This window comes from Somniosus microcephalus, chromosome 1, assembly GCF_052327205.1.
Source record: "Somniosus microcephalus isolate GS21.2 chromosome 1, FLI_Smic_1.0, whole genome shotgun sequence".
NCBI lineage: Eukaryota > Metazoa > Chordata > Chondrichthyes > Squaliformes > Somniosidae > Somniosus > Somniosus microcephalus.
This window is the reverse complement of record NC_140987.1, coordinates 170238570-170250686: the sequence shown is the minus strand read 5'-3', so window position 1 is coordinate 170250686 and position 12117 is coordinate 170238570. Positions and strand designations below refer to the sequence as shown.

At 43.9% G+C, this 12117-nt stretch overlaps 1 protein-coding gene across 2 annotated transcripts in view; it reads left to right on the top strand.

Moving 5' to 3' along the window:
* The window catches only part of wdr36 (WD repeat domain 36), a 163939-nt gene that overhangs the window by 135453 nt on the left and 16369 nt on the right, over window positions 1-12117 (top strand). The gene's annotated exons all lie outside the window — the stretch shown is intronic.

Genomic DNA, 12117 nt, shown 5'->3' with positions numbered 1-12117 from the left:
GATGTGGTAGATAAGTGGGACGGTCTTTTTGTCCCATATGGTATAAAGCCCCAGCATCTGCACCATTGCATCATTTTGTTTCCCCTCAGCTGTTTGTTGCTTATCACACCTTGAAACTGAATTGCATCTCTCCACAAGAGTAGGTTAGATGACAAAGTCATTGCAGTTTCACACTTTGCAAGTGATTTCTGTTTCTAGACGGTAGTATTTTCTGGTTTTATCCTGAGAAGGTGTTGGCATTGGTTGGTGAACCGCTCAAAAATCTATTTATATGGGCACACAAATAAATCAAGGAAAATAAAATCAATACTAGTAGCTTGTTTAAGGGTTCAGCTGCAAGCAGTGCTCTTTCCAGGGCTTAGGATAACTATCATCAACCGTACCCTTCAGACAGCCACATTGAGATCTGAAACATAGAAGATAGGAGTAGGCCATTCGGCCCCTCGAGCCTGCTCCGCCATTCAATGTGATCATGGCTGATCATCCAAATTCAGTACCCCGTCCCTGCTTTCTCCCCATACCCCTTGATCCCTTTAGCCTTAAGAAATATATCCAACTCCTTCATGAAGATATTTAATGAATTGGCCTCTACTGCCTTCTGTGGTAGAGAATTCCACAGGTTCACTACTCTCTGGGTGAAGAAATTCCTCCTCATTTCTGTCCTAAATGGCATACCCTTTATCCTTAGACTGTGAGCCCTGGTTCTGAACTCCCCGACCATCGGGAACATCCTTCCTGCATCTAGTCTGTCCAGTCCTGTCAGAATTTTATAAGTTTCAATGAGATCCCCTCTCATTCTTCTAAACTCCAGCGAGTACAAGCCCAATCGACCCAATCTCTCCTCGTACGTCATTCCTGCCATCCCAGGTATCAGCCTGGTGAATCTTCGCTGAACTCCTTCCATGGCAAGAACATCCTTCCTCAGATAAGGCGACCAAAACTGCACACAATACTCAAGATGTGGTCTCACCAAGGCCCTGTACAACTGCAGCAAGACATCCTTGTTCTTGTACTCAAAGCCTCTCGCTACGAAGGCCAACATACCATTTGCCGCCTGCTGCACCTGCATGCTTACCTTCAGCGACTGGTGCACAAGGACACCCAGGTCTCGTTGCACTTCCCCTTCGCCCAATCTATTGCCATTCAGATAATCTGCCTTCCTGTTTTTGCCACCAAAGTGGATAACCTCACATTTATCCACGTTATATTGCATCTGCCATGCTTCTGCCCAATCACCCAACCTGTCCAAATCATCCTGGAGTTTCTCGGCATCCTCCTCGCAGCACACACGCCCACCCAGCTTTGTGTCGTCTGCAAATTTGGAGATATTACATCTAGTTCCCTCGTCTAGATCATTAATATATATTGTGAAGAGCAAGCAAAATATCCAAAACCCCCAAAAAGGGGTTATGAGACACAATTTGAATTTGAGCACTCAGCTTAGTGAATCTTCTCTCTTGCCTGCCCCCATTTTAAGCTGAGTGTTGGGTTCTTTGGTACATCTGGCACTGACCTATGTAATGTATTGCCTGCATTGAAACTATTAAATATCTTCACATTTGGAATAGCTTGTCAGCACCAACTTTAATATACTGTGAAAATGCAATGGCCAATTGTGTTGAGCACAATCAATCCATAAGTTGCTCGGCACCATACTTAACAGCACTGCTTGGTAAATTTGTCGTTGGTTCTGAAGCCATACCTATAGAAGAGTGACCACATTGTATGCCTCTTACTATTTATGACAAAAATTGATCTTAAAAAAAGACAGCCATTCCTAGTCATTGATCTCAATACATCCAGCTACTCATACTTGGATGTCATCCATGCTCTTCTGGCACTGGAGACATGCCAACCGTTTGGGGCTTTGTTGATTGGTCTCTGGTGAATATTGTACATGCCAAAGGCAAAACACCCGATTTTTTTTTTTCAGTTTAGCAGTGCACATCTTACTGAAATGGTGACGTGGCCAACAAAGATACCTGTCACACCAGAAAGTTATCACAAAGGCCTCTATAGTGTTCGTCAATATCGATAACCTTTCAGACGACAGATCCGTGGGAATAGTACAAATATACCATAAAATCAAATCTAAATATTCATCTGGGAAGAGGCCGGATACTGACTGTAACAAAGTATATCTATGCAATCTCAATTCTGTATTCCCAGGCCCCACCGTGGCGAGTAGGTAAGCCAAGTATTATTCCTGTTGACGCCCTATTCACTTGGAGTGCTTCCCTTAGTAGCATCCGTAGACTTCTTTCTGAAAGGGGATTTGAAGAAGAGTGTGCCTACCTAGAGTGGGACTTGGATCTTCTGGCTCACAGACAATAATGCTATCATTTAGCCAAATTGACACACTATACAGGCAGCTATATTTTGTTTAATACCATGTGCCTTAATTTTCACAACTTATCAAATATCTTCTCAAAATCCATATGTACACATCCACTGCATTTTGTAATCTAATTCTTTGATGTCTACAAAAAATGCAATTAAATTGGTCAAAGACACCTGGCCTTTACAAATCCATGCTGATTCTCCTTGATTAGCCCAAGTCTTTCTAAGTTTACTGTGTATGTGTGTATATATACCTGAAAAAACACTTTTCTTGAAAGTTTGCAGTGTTTCTCAAGTTTAAAAAAAAAAAAAAAAAATCTGTTTGCCTTTTTATCTAATTCCTGTGTCTGCGTGGGTTTCCTCCGGGTGCTCCGGTTTCCTCCCACAGTCCAAAGATGTGCAGGTTAGGTTGATTTGGCTATGATAAATTGACCCTTAGTGTTAGGGGATTAAATATGTGGGGTTACGGGGATAGGGTGGGATATGTGTCGGTGCAGGCTCGATGGGCTGAAATGGCCTCTATCTGCACTGTAGATTCTGTGATTCCTGCTATCGGGTTCCTTTTGTATTTTAAAAGCCTCTGCTTATCCCTAATCTTATCTTTATATCCCTGCTTTGCCTCTTTAGCTTCCATTTATCTTTAATTCTTTTTGACTTGGCTCAAATGAACTCTCTGATCTGCTTGTCCCTATGCCAATTTGCACGTGGCTCAGGTAACAATCCAGAGATTATTTATTACCTTTGAGGTTCTGCTTTTTAATTTGGATCCTAGCTCTCCTCAAACACTCTCAGCAGAACCTTATACCTTTGTTGTTGGTTCCTACGTGGACCACGATCACTGGACCCTCCCCCTCCCACTCCAAATTCTTCTCCAGCCGCGAGGAGATATCCTTAACCCTGGCACCGGGCAGGCAACACAGCCTTCGGAACTCCCGGTTGCGGCTGCAGAGAACAGTATCTATCCTCCTGACTATACTGTCCCCTACCACATTCCTTTTCACTCCCCCCCCCCCCCCCCCCCCCAACACTTGAATGGCCTCCTGTACCGTGGCCAGTTAGCACATCCACCCTGCAAACTTTGCCCTGCCTTGACACCCCATGTGCAACACCATGGGAGGTAGATGAGAATAGTTATACATTTAGAGTTAGATATATTTCTTAAGGCTAAAGGGATCAAGGGATATGGGAAGAAAGCAGGGACAGGGTACTGAATTTGGATGATCAGCCATGATCTCATTAAATGGCGGAACAGGCTCAAGGGGCCGAATGGCCTACTCCTGCTCCTATCTTCTATGTTTCTAAGTGCTTGTACACATTCCTGTTCTTTATAAAAAAAAAAAAAAAAAAAAAAAATTCTTGGGCAACAAGCTCCCAAGGAACCAGGGTTTTTTTCAGGTAATTGGGGGTTATGAGCCATGGAGATTAGCGGGTCATGATGTTAATGAGCATGAGATCTGGGTTTTAAGTTTAAGGCTAGCCAGAAAAAAACAGTGGGCAGGTAGGCCAAGGCAAGTGAGAAGGCAGGTAGCTACTACACCACCAAGGAAAACAAATAGAACTGGTGGGGCAAAAGCAAAGTACTGCAGATGCTGGAAATCTGAAATAAAAACAGAAAATGCTGGAAATACTCAGCTGGTCAGGCAGCATCTGTGGAGTGAGAAACCGAGTTAACGTTTCAGGTCGATGACCCTTCATCGGAACTGCCAGAAATCTAAAGGAAACTAAATCAGGGACAGGGACTCGATCAAAATTAATGTAAGTAAAATAACAGTAATGAAGAAAATAATGGCCCTAAAGAGTGACAAATCCCCAGGGCCAGATGGTTACCATCCCAGGGTTTTAAAGGAAGTAGGTGAGCACATTGCAGATGCCCTAACTATAATCTTCCAAAGTTCTCTCGATTCAGGAACCATTCCTTTAGATTGGAAAATTGTGTATGTCACTCCACTATTTAAAAATGGTAAGAGCGGGAAACCAGGGAATAATAGACCAGTTAGACTAACATCTAAGAACATAAGAAATAGGAATAGGAGTAAGCCATTTGGCTCTTCAAGCCTGCTCTGCCATTTAGTAAGATCATGGCTGATCTTCTACCTCATCTCCACTTTCCTGCACTATCCCCAGATCCCTTGATTCCCTTAATATTCAAAAATCTATTGATCTCTGTCTTGAATATATTCAACGACTGAGCCTCCACAGCCCTTTGGGGTAGAGAATTTCAAAGATTCACCACCCTCTGAGTGAAGAAATCTCTCCTCATCTCAGTCCTAAATGGCTGACCCCTTATTCTGAGACTGTGACCTCTGGTTCTAGACTCCCCAGCCAGGGGAAACATCCTCCCTGCATCTACTGTCAAGTCCTGTAAGAATTTTGTATGTTTCAATGAGATCACCTTTCATTCTTCCAAACTCTAGAGAATATAGGCCTAGTCTACTCGATTTCTCCTCATAGGACAATTCCCCCACCCCAGGAATCAGTCTGGTGAACCTTTGTTGCATTCCCTCTATGGCAAGTATATCCTTCCTTAGGTAAGGAGACCAAAACTGTACACAATACTCCAGGTGTGGTCTCACCAGGGCCCTATATAATTGCAGTAAGACGTCTTTACTCTTATACTCAAATCCTCTTGTAATAAAGGCCAACATACCATTTGCTTTCCTAATTGCTTGCTGTACTGGCATGTTAAGTTTCAGTGATTCATGTACAAGGACAGCCAGGTCCCTCTGAACACTAACATTTTTCAATCTCTCACCATTTAAAAAATACTCTGCTTTTCTATTTTCCTACCAAAGTGGATAACTTCACATTTCTCCACATTATATTCCATTTGCCATGTTCTTGCCCACTCACTTAGCCTGTCTATATCCCCTTGAAGCCTCCTTGCATGTTCCTCACAACTTACATTCCCACCTAGCTTTGTATCATCAGCAAACTAGGATATATTACATTTGGTTCCCTCATCCAAATCATTGATATAGATTGTGAATCGCAGAGGCCCAAACACTGATCTGTGCGGTACCCCACTAGTTACCGCTTGCTAACCCAAAATTGACCCGTTTATTCCTACACTCTCTCTTTTCTGTCTGTTAACCAATCCTTAATCCATGCTAGTATATTATCCCCCATCCCATGAGCCCTAATTTTGTTTAATAACCTCTTATGTGGCACCTTATCGACTGCCTTCTGAAAATCAAAATACACCACATCCGCTGCTTCCTCCTTATCTATTCTGCTAGTTACAACCTCAAAAACTGATTTGTCAAACACGATTTCCCTTTCATAAATCCATGTTGACTCTGCCCAATCCTATTATTATTTTCTAAATGCCCTGTTACCACGTCCTTAATAATAGATTCTAGCACCCTACTACAGGAAACTTTGGTTTATCCGGAGGTTAACTGTCCGGAATGCTCGAGCCACCGGCAAAATTCAGGAGTCGGTTCAGTAAGTTTTTTTATTTTCGTTGCTTTGTTTTCACCAGTCAGGCTCTGCAAGGTCTAGCTAAAGCTGTTGCTTAGCTACAGAGACGCTTGCAAGCTACGGCCGACTGTTTAGAAGCTGTTCGGGTTTGTTGCTAGATACGGAGCTCAAAAGCTTCAGTATGTTTTAACATTAGCGCTGGTTTGTCTGGCAGTTTTGATGGGATGGCAACAGCTTGGTCCCGTCGGTGCCGGATATCACAAAGTTTCCTGTACCGATGTCAGGCTAACTGGTCTGTAGTACTCCGTTTTCTCTCTCCCTCCTTTCTTAAATAGTGGGGTTACATATGTCACCTTCCAATCTGCAGGAACCGTTCTAGAATCTATGGAATTTTGGAAAATGACAACCAATGCATCCACTATCTCGATAGCCACCTCTTTCAAAACCCTAGGATGTAGGCCATCAGGTCCCGGGGATTTATTGGCTTTCAGTCCCATTAATTTCTCCAGTACTAATTTTTACTAATACTAATTTCTTTCAGTTCCTCATTCTCGATAGAGCCTTGGTTCACCACTATTTCCGGGAAGTTTTTGGGTCTTTTTCCGTGAAGACGGACACAAAGCATTTGTTTAATTTCTCTGCCATTTCCTTATTCCCCATTATAATTTCTCCTGTCTCAGCCTGTAAGGGACACACATTTACTTTCGCTAATCTTTTCCTTTTTACATTACATACCTATAGAAGCTTTTAGTCTTTTTATGTATCTCACTAGTTTACTCTCATTCTATTTTCCCTTTCTTTATCAATTTCTGCTTTGCTGAATTCTAAAATTCACCCAATCCTCAGGCCTACTACTCTTGGCAACATTATAAGCCTCTTCCTTTGACCTAATACTCTCTTTTTAACTTCTCTTGTTAGCCACGGTCGGACCACTTTTCTTGTAGGGTTTTTGTGCCGTAAAGGAATGTATATTTGTTGTAAATTATGTATTAATTCTTTAAATTATGTATTAATTGCTTGTCTACCATCATACCTTTTAATGTAGTTTCCCAATCTACCTTAGTCAACTTGCCCCTCGTACCTACATCGTTTGCTTTGATTAGATTTAAGACCCTAGTTTCGGATTTAACCAAACTCAATATAAAATTTTATCATATTATGGTCACTCTTCCCTAAAGGCCCCTTTACTACGAGGTTATTAATGAACCCTTTTTCATTGCACAATACCAGACCTAAAATAGCCTGTTCCCTAATTGGTTCCTCAACATACTGATCTAACAAACTGTCTTGCATACATTCCATGAATTCATCCTCCACAAAAGTCCCCCATGATTACTGTGTTACCCTTGTTACATGTGCCTCTAATTTCCTGATTTATATTTCCCCTAATACTACTGTTTGGGGGCCTATAAACAACTCCCACCAATGTTTTCTGTCCCTTGCTGTTTCTTAGCTCCACCCAAACTGATTCTACTACTTGATTTTCGGAGCTAAGATCCTTTCTCTCTACTGTCTTTATCCCATCCTTTATTATCAGGGTTACCCTTCCTCCTTTTCCATTTTGCCTTTCTCTTCTAATAGTTAAGTATCCTGGAATGTTTAGTTCCCAACCTTGGCCACTTTGCAATCACGTCTCCGTTCTGGCTATTAGATCAAACCTGTTAGTTTCTATCCGCTATTAATTCATCTATTTTGTTGCGAATGCTTCGCACATTCAGATATTAACCCTTTTTCATTGCACAATTTCTATTTTTCCCTGATGTCACCTTAGTCACTGATGCCTTATTACCTTTGTTATTCTCTTTGTCCCTTCTTGACCCACTCTGCTTATTTTTACCCAAAACTCTACTCTGCAGGTACTCAAATTGGCAGGAGGTGACTAGTGGTATCTCGCAGGGATCTATGTTAGGGCCTGAACTATTTACAGTATTTATTAACAACTTAGATGATGGCGTAGAAAGTCGAATATCCAATATCTGGGGACTTGTGGCAAAATTGGGAGAGCTGTCCCACAGACTAGTCTAGCAACAGCCATATAGTCATACTCACAGAATCATACCTTTCAGCCAATGTCCCAAACTCCTCCATCACCATCCATGTCCTGTCCCACCGGCAGGACAGACCCACCAGGGGTGGTGGCGCAGTGGTATACTGTCGGGAAGGAGTCGTCAACATTGACTCTGGACCCCATGAAGTCCCATGGCTTCAGGTCAAGCACGGGCAAGGAAACCACTTGCTGATTACCACCTACCGCCCTCCCTCAGCTGATGAATCAGTACTCCTCCATGTTGAACACCACTTGGAAGAAGCACTGAGAGTAGCAAGGGCACAGAATGTACTCTGGATGGGGGACTTCAATGTCCATCACCAAGAGTGGCTCGGTAGCACTACTACTGACCGAGCTGGCTGAGTCCTGAAGGACATAGCTGCCAGTCTAGGCCTGTGACAGGTGGTGAGAGAACCAACATGAGGGAAAAACCTACTTGACTTCATCCTCACCAGTCTACCTGCCGCAGATGCATCTGTCCATGACAGTATTGGTAGCAGTGACCACTGCACAGTCATTGTGGAGACGAAGTCCCGTCTTCACACTAAGGACACCCTCCATCGTGTTGTGTGGCACTACCACCGTGCTAAATGGGATAGATTCAGAACAGATCTAGCAGCTCAAAACTGGGCATCATGTGGGCCATCAGCAGCAGCAGAATTGTATTCCACCACAATCTGTAACCTCATGGCCTGGCATATCCCTCACTACCATTACCATCAAGCCAGAGGACCAACCCTGGTTCAATAAGCAGTGTAGAAGAGCATGCCAGGAGCAGCACCTGGCATACCTAAAAATTAGGTGCCAACCCGGGGAAACTGCAACACAGGACTATAAAAAGCAGCATGCTATAGACAGGGCTGAGCCATCCCACAATCAACGGATCAGATCAAAGCTTTGCAGTCCTGCCACATCCAGTCGCGAATGGTGGTGGACCATTAAACAACTAACGGGAGGAGGCGGCGGCTCCATGAATATCCCCATCCTCAATGATGGTGCAGCCCAGCCCGTGAGTGCAAAAGACAAGGCTGAAGCGTTTGCAACCATCTTCAGCCAGAAGTGCCGAGTGGACAATCCACATCGGCCTCCTCCTGAGGTCCCCACCATCACAGAAGCCAGTCTTCAGCCAATTCGATTCACTCCGTGATATCAAGAAACAGCTGAGCTTACTGGATACAGCAAAGGCTATGGGCCCCGACAACATCCCGGCTGTTGTGCTGAAGACTTGTGCTCCAAAACTAGCCATGCCTCGAGCCAAGCTGTTCCAGTACAGCTACAACAGTGGCATCTATCTGACAATGTGGAAAACTGCCCAGGTATGTCCTGTCCATAAAAAGCAGGACAAATCCAATCCGGCCAATTACTGCTCCATCAGTCTACTCTCATCGGCAAAGTAATGGAAGGTGTCATCGACAGTGCTATCAAGTGGCACTTACTCACCAATAACCTGCTCACTGATGCCCAGTTTGGGTTCTGCCAAGAAGCGTTTGCAACCATCTTCAGCTTAAAAACGGTGAGGACTGGGCACTTAATATTCAGGGGTACAAGGTGTTCAGAAAAGATAGGGAAGGGAAAAGGGAGGTGGGGTGGCAGTGCTGATTAAGGAAGACATTGTAGTGTTGGAAAGGGAGGATGTTCTTGAGGGGACAAGGACAGAATCCATTTGGTTAGAGGAGCAAAAAGGGTATGATCACACTATTGGGGGTATTCTATAGGTCTCCAAATAGTGAGAGGGAGGTAGAGGAGCAAATCTGCAGGGAAATCGCAGAGCTATAGAGTGGTGATATTGGGGGATTTTAATTACCCAAATGTCGATTGGGATAATGCTAGGGTAAAGGAAAGGCGGGGGAGGAATTTCTGAAATGTGTTCAGGAGAATTTCCTTGACCAATATGTTACGGCCCAACTAGGGAGGAGGCATTGCTGGATCTGGTGCTGGGGAATGAGGTGGGCCAGGTCGACTAAGTGTCTGTGGGAGAACACTTGGATGCGAGTGATCATCATATCATATCATAAGATTTAGAGTAGCAATGGAGAGGAGCGTGGAACTTCTAAACTGGAATAGGGCTAACTTCAATGGTATGTGAAAGGATCTAGCCAGGGTAAAATGGAACCAAAGACTGACAGGAAAAATTGTAACGGAACAATGGGTGATCTTTAAGGAGGAGATGTTCCAAGTACAGGCTAGGTACATTCCAACAAGAGGGAAGGGTAAGGGAACCAAAGCAAGGGCTCCTTGGATGACAAGGGAGTTGGAGAAGATGATGAAACAATAAAAGGGTGTATGATGCATGATTGGTGAATTCTTCAAGGGAGACCAAATACAGTAAGTTCAGAGGGAATATGAAGATGAAAATACGATTGGCAAAGAGAGAATATGAGAGTAGAATGGCAGTTAACATAAAAGGGAACCCAAAAATCTTCTGGCATGTAAACAGTAAGCGGGTAGTAAGAGGTGGGATGGGGCTTATTAGAGACAAAGGTGGTGATATATGCTTGGAGGTGCAGGGCAAGGCTAGAATACTCAATTAGTACTTTGTATCGGTGTTTACTAAGGAGGTGGATGCTGACAAAATATCGGTAGAAGTGGAAACGGTAGAAGCAATGGAAGGGGTGAAAATTGATAGACAGGATGTACTAGAAAGGCTGGGTGCTCAGAGTGGACAAGTCGCCTGGTCTAGATGGCTTGCATCCCAGATTGCTAAGGAAATTGGGGGAGGGGATAGCGGAAGGGCTTGCCATAATTTTCCCTAGATGCGGGGGAGATGCCGGAGGATTGGAAAGTGGCAAATGTGACACCATTGTTCAAGAAAGGGTGTAAGGACAATCCTAGTAACTACAGGCCCGTCAGTTTAACATCAGTGGTAGGTAAAGTTTTAGAAACAATAATCAAGGAAAAAATTAATAGGCACTTGGAGAGGCTTAAGCTAATTAAGGAGCACCAACACGGATTTGTAAAAGGCAGATCATAATTGACTAATCTAATTGAATTTTTTGATGAAGTAACAGAGAGGATTGATGAAGGGAATGCAATGGATGTTGTCTACATGGATTTTCGATAGTTGTTTGACAAAGTACCACATAGAAGGCTGGTTAACAAAATTGAGGCTCATGGAATAGGTGGGTCAGTGGTAGCTTGGATAAGGAATTGGCTTAAGGACAGAAAACAGCGAGTTGTGGTAAATAGCCGTTTTTCAGACTGTGGGATGGTAGACAGTGGTGGTCCCCAAGGGTCAGTGCTGGGGCCACTGCTTTTTTTGATGTATTTATATAAATTACCTGGATATTGGAATAGAGAGTAGAATTTCTAAATTTGCCGATGACACCAAACTTGGGGGTGTGGCAAACAGTGATGATGCCAATCGACTGCAACAGGACATAGAAAGGCTAGCGGAATGCGCAGACAAGTGGCAGATGGAATTTAATAGAGAAGTGTGAGGTGATGCATTTTGGCAGAAGGAACAGGGAGCGACAGTATACACTTAATGGCACAGTTTTAAAGAGTGTGCAGGGACAGCGGGACCTAGGAGTTAATGTGCATAGGTCCCTGAAGGTGGCAGGACATATTGAGAGAGTAGTTAATAAAGCATATGGGATCTTGGGCTTCATAAATAGAGGTATTGAGTAGAGAAGTTATGCTGAACCTTTATAAAGCGCTGGTTAGGCCACAACTGGAGTATTGCATCCAGTTCTGGCCACCACACTTTAGGAAGGATGTCAAGGCCCTTGAGAGGGTGCAGAGGAGATTTACCAGAATGGTTCTGGAGATGGGGGATCTTAGCTACAAGGACAGGTTGGAGAAGCTGGATTTGTTTTCATTAGAGCAAAGGAGGTTGAGGGGTGATTTGATAGAGGTGTACAAGATTATGACGGGTTGGATAGGCTAGATGGGGAAAGGCTGTTCCCACTAGTTGATGGTACAAGGACTAGGGGACACAGATTTAAGGTTTTGGGCAAAAGATACAGGGGGGATGTGAGGAAAACCTTTTTTACGCAGCAAGTGGTGATGACCTGGAATTCGCTGCCGACGGAAGTGGTGGAAGAGGAGACACGCAAAGTTTTCAAGGGGAGACTGTATAGGCACTTGAGGGAAATAAACTTGCAGGGCTACGGGGATAGAGCGGGGGAATGGGACTGACTGAATTGCTCTACAGAGAGCCGGCATGGACTCGATGGGCCAAATGGCCTCCTGTGCCATTATGACTATGACTCCAAGACCACTTGGCTCCCGACCTCATTACAGCCTTGGTCCAAACATGGAGCAAGGAGCTGAATTCCCGAGGTGAGGTGAGAGGGACTGCCCTTGACATC